The sequence below is a fragment of the Eumetopias jubatus genome, unplaced genomic scaffold, assembly GCF_037043125.1.
Source record: "Eumetopias jubatus isolate StellerSeaLion01/CBP00866 unplaced genomic scaffold, mEumJub1_p1.0 scaffold_5, whole genome shotgun sequence".
In the NCBI taxonomy this organism is placed as follows: domain Eukaryota; kingdom Metazoa; phylum Chordata; class Mammalia; order Carnivora; family Otariidae; genus Eumetopias; species Eumetopias jubatus.
Window position 1 is genome coordinate 5,839,824 of NW_028274811.1, and position 10,519 is coordinate 5,850,342.

The following is a 10,519-nucleotide window of genomic DNA, read 5'->3' on the forward strand; positions in this document are numbered from 1 at the left end:
GCATGCTTGCACTCATACCCTATGAGACCGGCTGTGTGAAATCCCTAAGCTATCATTGCTTATTGCTTTGGCTGGCCAATCAAACCAGCCTGTGTCAATTACCTATTTTCTCTTTTTGTTCCACAGCTCCCAGAAGGAAGAGAGGCTCAGTGCTTGGAGAAGGTACTGTCACCCCAGAATCAGTAACCAAACCCTGGAGCCTGGAGGACTCAGTGCTATTTATAGAAGTTGCCACTACTCCTTTAATTCCATCTTCAAAAATGTTCAGGTTCACTTAGCATGTTGACACAACACTAGGATTGCCAGATTTAGCAGAGCAAAGCAAGCAAACAAAACCAAGATGCCCAGTTACATTTGAATTTCAGATAAACAATAATTCCTTAGTGTATGTCTTATAAAATAACAATAATTCCTTGTTTATCTGAAGTTCACATTTAACTGGGTGTTTTGTTTTGTATCGGACAACCCAACTGGCCGCACACCCTGTTTCCCTTTACTTTGAACATCTTAAATCTTAAGGATAGATCTAGGCTGGACAGGATGTGGGCATTGCTCTTGGGAGGGGGAACATTTTGGCTTAGCCTCCTTCTGCTCTCCTCAGTTTTAATTGCTGGCGACATGCCCCACAGCCCCCTTCAGGGTTCTCCCATCCAGTAGTCACCCTTGGATAGGCAAGGGGGCACAAACCCCGCTCCTGCTGTGTCCACTTGACCTTCAGGTCCTCTTGGAACCTTGGCATCCAGACCTCAGAGATGCCAAAGGACAGTCGCCAGCCCGATCTAGCTGTTTGACGGAATCACAGTCTCCATAAGTGATCCTCTCCATGAGGGGCAGCCTACAGGGAGGACAGAGAATTGCATCCTACTCCACGCCTCCTGAGCCGACATCCCCAGCCTCCTTTCTGCTTCCAAGTCTATATATCTCAAAGATACATGCTTGCCTTTCCCTCAAAGCCTCTTCATCCCCTCAGAATTAGCACCTTTGGACTTGGTTTTTCTTCTCATTACTGTCCCCCCCCATACCACCCCAAGACAATTGGTCATTGCCTGAAATTGCTCACAAATGGATGGTTTAGGGAGGCGCTGGGATCTTCTCTGCCTCTGTGCCTCACATTTGATTAATGGCAAGAATAAATCTCACCTCCCAGTAAAGGCTTTGAGTCTGAGTAGTGAGCTTGGGGGCCTTCCAGGGCCTCCCTCCATGGCTTGGGTTGGGTTGTAAGATAGTCACCGTGTTTCTTCAGTGGGCAGTGAGCAGCACAAGGACGGGCTCCACATTTGTGGAAATAGTACATGAAGGAGAATCTGCTGCAGGTGGACAGAGAGGGGCAGTTGAAAAGTATGGGCCATGATCCTTGCCGTCCCTTCCTTTTGCTTTCATAAGACCTTTTCAGGAAACACACCTTCCTCCTTCTGATTGCCGAGATCCATCAACAGATCCCTGTTGCCCAGGCCACAATTTCTTCTGGGGCCTTCTCTCCCCTTGTTAACCCTTACTTACCCAGACCTTTCTGCCAGGGCCATCTGGGTTGTCCCAAGTGCTATTAAAAAAAAAAAAAAAAAAAAACCAACACAACAAAACTGATGTCCAAATGGCTGCCACTGGGATAAATGAAATTCTGTATTTAAAAAACAAAATAAAACCCTCATAGATATTTATGAAGATCTGCTATTTGGGGCTAACACTGTTAGGGTCACATAAGGTTAAGACACAAGTTCCTGCATTCAAGACTCATAGTGAAAGTCAAGATTTGAATACATTTAAAAGCCATTTCAGGATGACCCTAAAAGACTAGGAGATAATAAAATGCATTTTACATAGCTTCTAAAGGTCATCTAATGACACTGTCTTTCCTCATTTGTGGAATCAGAGCATTTGATCAGATTTTCCCTAAAGTTTCCTTACTTGTTCCAAATAGATTGTTCAAATTTTATATAATAAAATAACAAGATACTGTATTCACTCTGTGCCAGGCACTATTGCTGGCAACTCTTCCAGTCTTCATAAGAATACCATGAGATTATTCATTTCCCCCTCGGCAGGTGGGGCAATTTAGTCATGGAGGTTGAGAACCACCCAGCACTCCATTCTGGAGCTGGTATATAAACCCAAGGCAACAGGCTGTCACGTGCACATGACACAGACGTCCATCCTGCGTCTCTGCGGGCCTTTGCGCAGGCTTTCCCATACTTACTTTTCAGGCTGCACTTCTTCGCATTTTAAGGAGGGAGACCATATACTTGGAAAGCCTCCGCTATTTTCCATTACCTACAACCTTGGTCCTCTGGATTCAAACTGGTACAATTTGCAGCCCAGTTTCTAACATTTTAGAAACTATGTATCTATGGAACAATGGCTGTATCTCTTTTTAGGGATTTGGCTTACTGGAATCTGTAAATTTCACTCAGATTTTAAGCCCAAAGTCCTGCCTCATTCACTATGTCATGTTTCTTTCCTCATTTTCTCAAAATTGATCAGGTTAAATCTTCAACATTCTCTCTCTCTCTCCTACCCTTCTTTCTTGGTTTTGATTCCACAGCTTCCCAAGCAGGATTTCCATACAGCACTTCACTAAAACTTTGGTTTCCTCAGTGGCTGCTCACATCTAGCTACATTTTACAGCTGTTCACACTCCACTCCAGTCTCTGCTGGGGGCTGGGTGGAACTGAAGAACATGGGAAGAAATACCACCCGGACAGCTGCACCACGATGAATTCCAATACAAGGCAAAGAAGAATCAGTGCTGACAACTACTGTGGTTTCAAGGAGGGAGTGGCATTTGAGCTGGTAATAAAAGACTTCCAAAGATTTTCTGGGGGAAAGAGAAGCACAGAGTAGAGCCCAGGCTGCGGGAGGGGAGATGAATTCAGAGTCTCCGTGTCCCTCAGACCAAAGATCCCTGGTCTCTTCCCTGGAATGAAGTGCCTGTGCTATTCTAGGTATTGTCAAAGTCCAGAAAAGAGTAAATTATTTTTTTTCTTGGAATATTCTCCTCACTCTCGGTTGTAGCTGAGTATATCTGATCTATTTAATATATATGTGTATGTATAAAATAGCATACAGACACAAACACACACACAAACACACACCCAATTCTCTGCTGAAATTCCAGTTGTTTTTTCCCACTCAAGAAAGCATGTTAAATGCAAGCACATGGGGCACCTGGATGGCTCAGAAGGTTGAGTGTCTGATTCCTGGTTTCAGCTCAGGTCATGATCTCAGGGTCAGGGGATCTAGCCCCGTGTCAAGCCCTGCATAAGGCTCTATGCTCAGTGCAGAGGCTGTTTGAGATTCTCTCTCCCTCTCCCTCTGCCCCTCCTACTCGTGTGCATGCTCTCTCTCTCTCAAATAAATAAATCTTAAAAAAAAAAAAAAAGAATGCAAGCATGCAATCCTGGTATTTCCACAGACGTGTTCTCACATGGGTCTGATTATTTAGCAGGGTCAATCACCTGAAAAGGTCAGCCCTTTAACAGGTACTAGGAATCAATCAGTGTGTGACACAACACAGAGGTGATTGCCACACTGTAGTGAGACATTTGGGAGGCACAGGAAAGGATTATTAACTCCCAGAAGCCTGTGGCTTTCTTTTTTTCCTTAAACAGTTTCCAGATGATTCCTAATGAGTGTTTGCTGGGGTGCTGGGTTGCCTTTAACTTACATTCTTCCAATATTCCAAAGTAGCCTATGGTGGGGGTGTGGTGGGGTGGGGGGAAATGGGGGGACATATGTGGACACTTTTTCCTAGAATAAGATGGAAAACAGTGAATCACACATCTAGCAAAAGATCAGAGATGGTACTTTGAAAGATTTATGTATGTCCTTTCCTTTTTAAGACTAATAAGATCATTACTAAAAGTTACTTAAAATGTTTCCAATAATTAGAAATGGTTATTCTGGTTTAAAACCCATTTCAAAAAAGATAAGGGAATTATGATAAGGTTATAATGATAGTTTGGGGCTAATAGTTGTAATCATTTTCTCCCAAGTACTTTGAACTGCTCCTGTATGAGGAGCGTTGAAGGATTTGGTTGGGGTATGTGAGAGCTGGTCGCTGCAGTCAGGATCTTGAGTCCAAGCACCCTGATATCAAAACCAGCGTAGATTATAAGGAGTAAGAATATTCCTGTTTGAACTTGGTTCTGCTTGAAGTAAAGCATGCATGACCCCAAACCAGGAGTTACTCTCTCCTACCCTTTAAGACCTTGCTGATGACCCACTTAACCCCTGGAGATATTCCAGATTAATTTTTTTTGTCCCTCTAAACACTTCTTCAGTACTTCTGAAATGTCTTCAGTTTATTACTTGTACATTTCTTTATTCTTTCTTGAGAATAAGTCTCCTTTTTCCCTGTGACTGATATATTCTGAAGGCAAAAGGTACTTCTATTTTGGACAGTGCTCCCTTGACTTCTCCCTTCCCCTTCTCCTCCTCTCTCCCAGCTACACCCACCACCTGTGGAAGCTCAGTACAGGGAAACAGCCTCCTGGCATCAGGATTCAAGGTGTTTTACTCAGTAGGTAACTGGACAACCCTCACTAATGGAGATGGTCTATGGAAATGCTGACCCAAGCTGCTCTTGGTTTAAATGCAAATTCACAGATTTAAAAACAACCCAGTGACAGTCAGAACTTATAATTGTTAAAGGTGTTTAAAAGCAGATCAGCTTTCACTATGGCCTAATCATACTTTGAGAGCCCTGAAAAAGGGACAGGCCAGGTGAGAAACAGGAGTAGCTTCCTAAAGGGGCAAGGGGGGAAGGTGGGCCTCAGGGCTTTCTCTGTTCTCAGATGGAGAGGGCATTAAGTGATCTCCCATGAAAACTCAATGTGACCACCACCCTGGCACTTTCCGATTGCTATCTGTAAACTTCTAAACCCCATAGATATTTACATTGCTGTTTGCAGTTTTAAAAGAGTTCTCACAGCCATGGTTTCATTTGATCCTCATGAATACCTTGCCAGGGGTGAAGGATACATTTCATTATCTGCACGTTGGAAAAGGTAACCAAATCTTCCACCACAAAAATCAGAGGAGCCAGGAGCCAAGCTGGCATTAAACAAATTATACAAATTTGTTTTAACTGAATTAAACAAATTATACAAATTTATTTTAACTGAATTAAACAAATACAGAAATATATGAGTATTTTAAGGTAAACAGGTCTCTGCCCTAAAGAAACTCATAGTCCATTTGGGGAGAAATGCTCAAAATTAAAATAATTAAAATAACAATACAATTTAATAAGGAAAGACCAGATACAAGAGGGTCAGTGCATCCTTCACTGTGAAATGAAATGAAGAAAGTGCTATGATTCTAAGTGTACTTAAGTAGCTTTCATCCCATGACTGAATTGAAATACCCAGTGCACTCCACCTGCCACCTAACCTTCATCTCAAGTCTCTGCTTAATATTCTGGGTTTTACTAGGATTACTTACGTGTCTATAAGAAGTCCAGCTTCACACTTAGCTATGGTGATGTCTGAGCTTGTCACATCCTTTTCAGTCCTGTATTTGCAGTGCAACTTCTGGCGCTCCCCACCCTCCTGCCTTTTTTTTTTTTAAAGCCACAAGAAACATGAAAATGGGAGTGGGGGATATCTGTGTTCAGTGTTCCAGAAAAGTCCACCCTCACCTCCTGGATTTGCTGAAGGGAGTAGAGTTTAGAGAATGGTGTGGTGACTCATGAATCAGATACTAAGAAAGACATTTAGGAGGAGAGTGTTTTAGGAAAGAATACCGACCTGACCAAAGAGAGAGTGAGAAGACAAAGTCAGAACATGCCCACGGTCAGGACTATCTTCACCTGACAGAAGAATCATGGTGTGATAATTATGTGTGTATGGAGAGGGATAACTAATAGGGATAACAGATCATTTAAAATTGAGATTTCCAAAAATCTAGGATGGCACTGGGTATCAAAGCTCTCCAGAAAACACAAATTGTCCCCAAACGCCTCCTCCTTCATCTGGGGATTCTGTGGCCTTTTCTGTGGAGACTATGGTCTTGTCTCCTTATTCACTCCTTATATCACATTTGCAAAAACAGATATAAAAGTCTCTAGTCTACTCCTAAGTATTAATGTACTCTGAAGGCAGAGCATGGGCAGCAAGACCAGACTTCTGGCCTAACAGCTGCTGACACCTGTAATGTCAAATGAGCACAAAGACAGACTTAGAAGGCAAATAACAAACTGGGAAAATATTGGCAACATAAGTAACAATATTTTATTTTATAGTCTTTTTTTTAAAGATTTATTTATTTGAGAGACAGCATGAGGGGGGAGGGTCAGAGGGAGAAGCAGACTCCCTGCTGAGCAGGGAGCCTGATGTGGGACTCGATCCTGGGACTCCAGGATCATGACCTGAGCTGAAGGCAGTCACTTAACCAACTGAGCTACCCAGGCACCCCTTATTTTATATTCTATAAAGAGTTCTAGCAAATGAGTGACATGAATATAAAAGATAAAAGTAGGCAATTCACAGAAGTGACATAAAAACAGGTTCCATGCAGGATGCCTGGGTGGCTCAGTGGTTAAGCATCTGCCTTCTGCTCAGATCATGATCCCAGGGTCCTCGGATTGAGTCCTGCATTGGGCTCCTTGCTCAGCAAGGGAGCCTGCCTCTCCCTCTGCCTGCAGCTTCCCTTGCTTATGCTCTCCCTCCCTCTCTCTCTCTGACAAATAGGTAAATAAAATGCTTTTTTTTAAAGATTTGATTAGATTAAGATTTAAGGTTTTAAGATTTGACTATCACTGGGTTGTTTTGTTTTTTAAGATTTGATTATTTCTGGATGTTTTAATTTTTTCATTTTGCTTATTTATGGTTTACTGTTTTTCTCTAATGAATGTCCATTTCTCTTATAATAATTTTAAAAACCGGGTAATTACGTGAAAATAAAAGGATAGAAGTAAAGGCATTAATAAATTCTGAATTCACTGGAATTAAACTGTAACTGATCATTAATAACTAAACAAATCATAAAGTGATAGCATTTACCTTGAATTAATTAGATTTAGTTTTTCCACCATCAGAAGTAATAAGGCCTAGAATAAAAAGTGACTTGAGTTATAGAAAATAGTCACAATGCAGGCATTACCTGTCTTTGAAACGTGAAATCTGTACCTGTTATGTGTTTATATGTGTGGGGCCTAGAAAACATTTGGAAGGATATCCACTAAATTTAAAAGTGGTCCCCTTCAGCAGGATGGGATTAGAGGAGGAAGGAAGATAAGTTTTTCTTGACGCTACTCTGTATTGTTTGACTTACTGGAACAAGCATGCAAAAATCTAAGTATCTTTAAAAAGCATATTATGAATATTTACAAATATGAACAATATCTATGGTATGGTGAGAAAAAAGGTCAGAATGCAAAATATACCATATCATGTATCTACATGTGAGAAAGGCCTGGGTGGGAATACTCTATCATGAAAATAGTTGTTCATTTATTAGTTCATTTATTCCACAAATATTTGTTGAGCACCTACTAAGGGTTAGGTACTTGGGATATAGCAAGGAATCAAGTAGCCAAATATGGCTCCCCTCATGGAATTTATATTCTAGCAAGGGTAGACAGACAATAAGTAGTAAGCACAGTAAATATGTTAGTTGGTAAGTGAGTGCTATGGAAAAACTGGAGCTGATTAAGATAGACTAGCACTGCTGTGAGTGAGGAGGAGGGTTACATGGGTTGGTCAGGGAAGGCCTGACTGAGGTGACATTTGAGAAAAGGTTTGAAAGAGGTGAGGGGGTGAATTAGACAAATATCGAGAAGAGCTTTATAAGCAGAGGGGACAGCCAGTGCCAACGCCCTGAGATGGGTTCAAGGAAAACCAACGAAGGCAGTGTGGCTGAGTCAGAGTAGGCAGAGGGACAGCAGGTCAGAGATAAGCAGGGCAGTTAGTTGGTGTTGGCCTCTGTAAGGAATTTGGCTTTTTACTCCAAGTAAACTGGGCAACCACTGTGTGGTTTTAAGTGGAGAAATGCCAGGATCCCTTTGGCTGTTGTACGGAGATTAGGCTTTTGCGGGGGGGGGCGGGTGGGCAGTATAGCAGAGACCTGGTTGTTTGGGTGAGGGATGCAGGTTGCTATGGGGATGCTGTGGTGTTGGATACTAGGTATAGTTTAAATGCAGAGTCAAAATTTCCCAATTGGGTAGAGGATGTGAAAGAAGTGTATGAGGATGGCTTTTAAGGTTTAGGCCTGAGTGAACGAAGTGGAGTTGCCATTAATTCAGATGAGAAAGAGAGCTGGGGGCGCCTGGGTGGCTCAGTCGTTAAGCGTCTGCCTTCAGCTCGGGTCATGATCTCAGGGTCCTGGGATCAAGCCCCGCATCGGGCTCTCTGCTCAGCAGGAAGCCTGCTTCTCCCTCTCCCACTCCCCCTGCTTGTGTTCCCTCTCTCGCTGTGTCTCTGTCAAATACATAAAAATCTTTAAAAAAAAAAAAAAAAGAAAGAGAGCTGGATGGAAGTTTGAGCTGGGGAAAGAACTTATTTGTGGACCTGTTATGTTTGAGTGTAATAGCAATATAAATTCTGTTTGAAGAATGTTTCTAATATTATGATGACATCTTTCCAAAGAAATCATTTCAAGACTCTTGATTCAGCAATTATTACGTTCCCAGTACTGAAAATATGCATTAGTCACTTGCTAGTAATCTGGAGAAATCATGGGAACAGAAGATATGCCAGAAGACTGGAGCCTAGTTCCAGTTTTCAAAAACGGGGAAAAAACCGAGGGCTGCAAATCCATCCACAGTCCTGGCAATATTCTGGAACATGTGAACTCCAAAAATCAGTTATAGCTCCTCTTGGATTCAGCTTGGAGTTGAGCAAGTCAGACCAATATATGTAATAGGAAAAACCCAAGCTTTCCTTTCATGTCTTCTTTCCTATTCTAGAGAACTCTTCACTTCTGATAACGTCTGACACCAAATATGTGGGGTTTTTTTCCCCCCAACCTAGCAATTTTCTCTGACACCAGCTGGTTATTCCACAATTTAACTCAATTCTGACACTAACTACCTGGAGATAGCTAGCATCAGATCCCCCAGTTCCATGAGACTGACCACACTTCAGATACCAACCATATGTAGCAGGTCCCCAAGTTACCCACAACTTCTATCTGACTTGGCTCCTCCCCTTGGATTTGATTATTTGCTAGGGCAGCTCACAGAACTCAGGAAAGCACTTGTTTACACTCACCGATTTATTAAAGGATAAAGGATACAGATGAACAGCCAGATGAAGAGATACAATAGGGTAGGGTATGGGAGGGTGCCAAGTTCAAGAGCTTGGAACCAATGCAACCACAGTCAATGACCAAATATTAGAACAGAAGATGCTCCTAGTGTTCATATCACTCAGGAAATTCCAAGGGTTTTAGGAACTTTGAGCCAGGAATGAAATGAAGACCAAATATACATATTCCTTCTTCTAAATCATAACATCTCATAAGGTAGGCCAGAAGACTGAAACCTAGGTTATCAGAAAGGAGGTAAAAACAGAGGCTGCCAGTCCGTTCATGACTATGAACGGCAAGATTCTAGGACATGTCATTAAGGGGAGGACATAGGAACTCCAAAAATGAGTAGTAGCTCCTCTTGGATTCAAGCTGCACTCAAGAGCAAGTCAGGCCAATACATTAAAAAAAAAAAAAAAAAAAGCAACCGGGGCCATTTTGGGACTTGCAAGTCCACTGCAGGAGTGGAAAGGTTTCTTCAGAGAGAGGTCTCAGGTGCAACGCGAGAGCGGCAGTACTGGGTAGTGTTACAGACTGGGAGGCTGGAGGCCGTCTCTACCACCTTCCAGTCCTGTAACGGCAGGCTGACTCTCTGCTGTTCAGGGAGTGGTAACCAAGTATTAATACTGCGCGTATTAATACTTGTAAAGTGCTTCGCACAACGTGTACAACGTGTACAGAAGACGCGGGGCGGGGGAGGGCATTCATTCTAGAGCACTCTTACCCTTTCCTTTCTCTTTTCTGACCCAAGGAAACGTCCTGCCAGGACGAGAGAAGCAGCGAGAAAGAGCGATGAACAAAAAACTTTCCTTTGGTTCTGCTACATAGCTGTCGGCACAGGAACGGTTAACACAGGCCTCGGTGCTTTCCGAATTGTGTCTCGCCGGGAGGACCCACAACCTGAGAGCGGAGCTGCCTGGGCCGCGGGCAGCACCGGGTCCGCAGACGGTTGCTAGGCGATCGGAGGAAGGCCGGGGGCCAAACTACCCTACCCCCTTCCCACCCACGTCCCACCCACGTCCCACCCACGTCCCACCCAGCCAGGCCGGCCAAGCGTCAACACCCGCGACCCGCCGAGGCGCCGCGACGCATGCGCTCTTCCTACCGCGCGGCGCGAAGTGACGCGCGCTCCCACTCGCCGCCGTACTCTCTGCCCCGCCCCTTCTTGTACGCTCGCCCCAAGCTCAGTTCTCTTCCAGACCCGGTCTTGCCCACACCGCGTCTTCAGTCTTGTGAACAGTGCAGACCCACGTCCCGCGCTCCCGTGGTGGCGGTG

At 43.5% G+C, this 10,519-nt stretch overlaps 1 long non-coding RNA gene across 1 annotated transcript; it reads right to left on the minus strand.

Annotated features, from left to right (window-relative positions):
• Positions 1 to 9,190: 9,190 nt before the first annotated feature.
• Positions 9,191 to 10,226, minus strand: LOC114200260 (uncharacterized). The gene is made up of 2 exons (XR_003607426.2): positions 9,968 to 10,226; positions 9,191 to 9,838 (listed from the first exon to the last, which is right to left on the minus strand). It is a non-coding gene; the product is annotated as an uncharacterized LOC114200260 (long non-coding RNA).
• Positions 10,227 to 10,519: the final 293 nt, after the last annotated feature.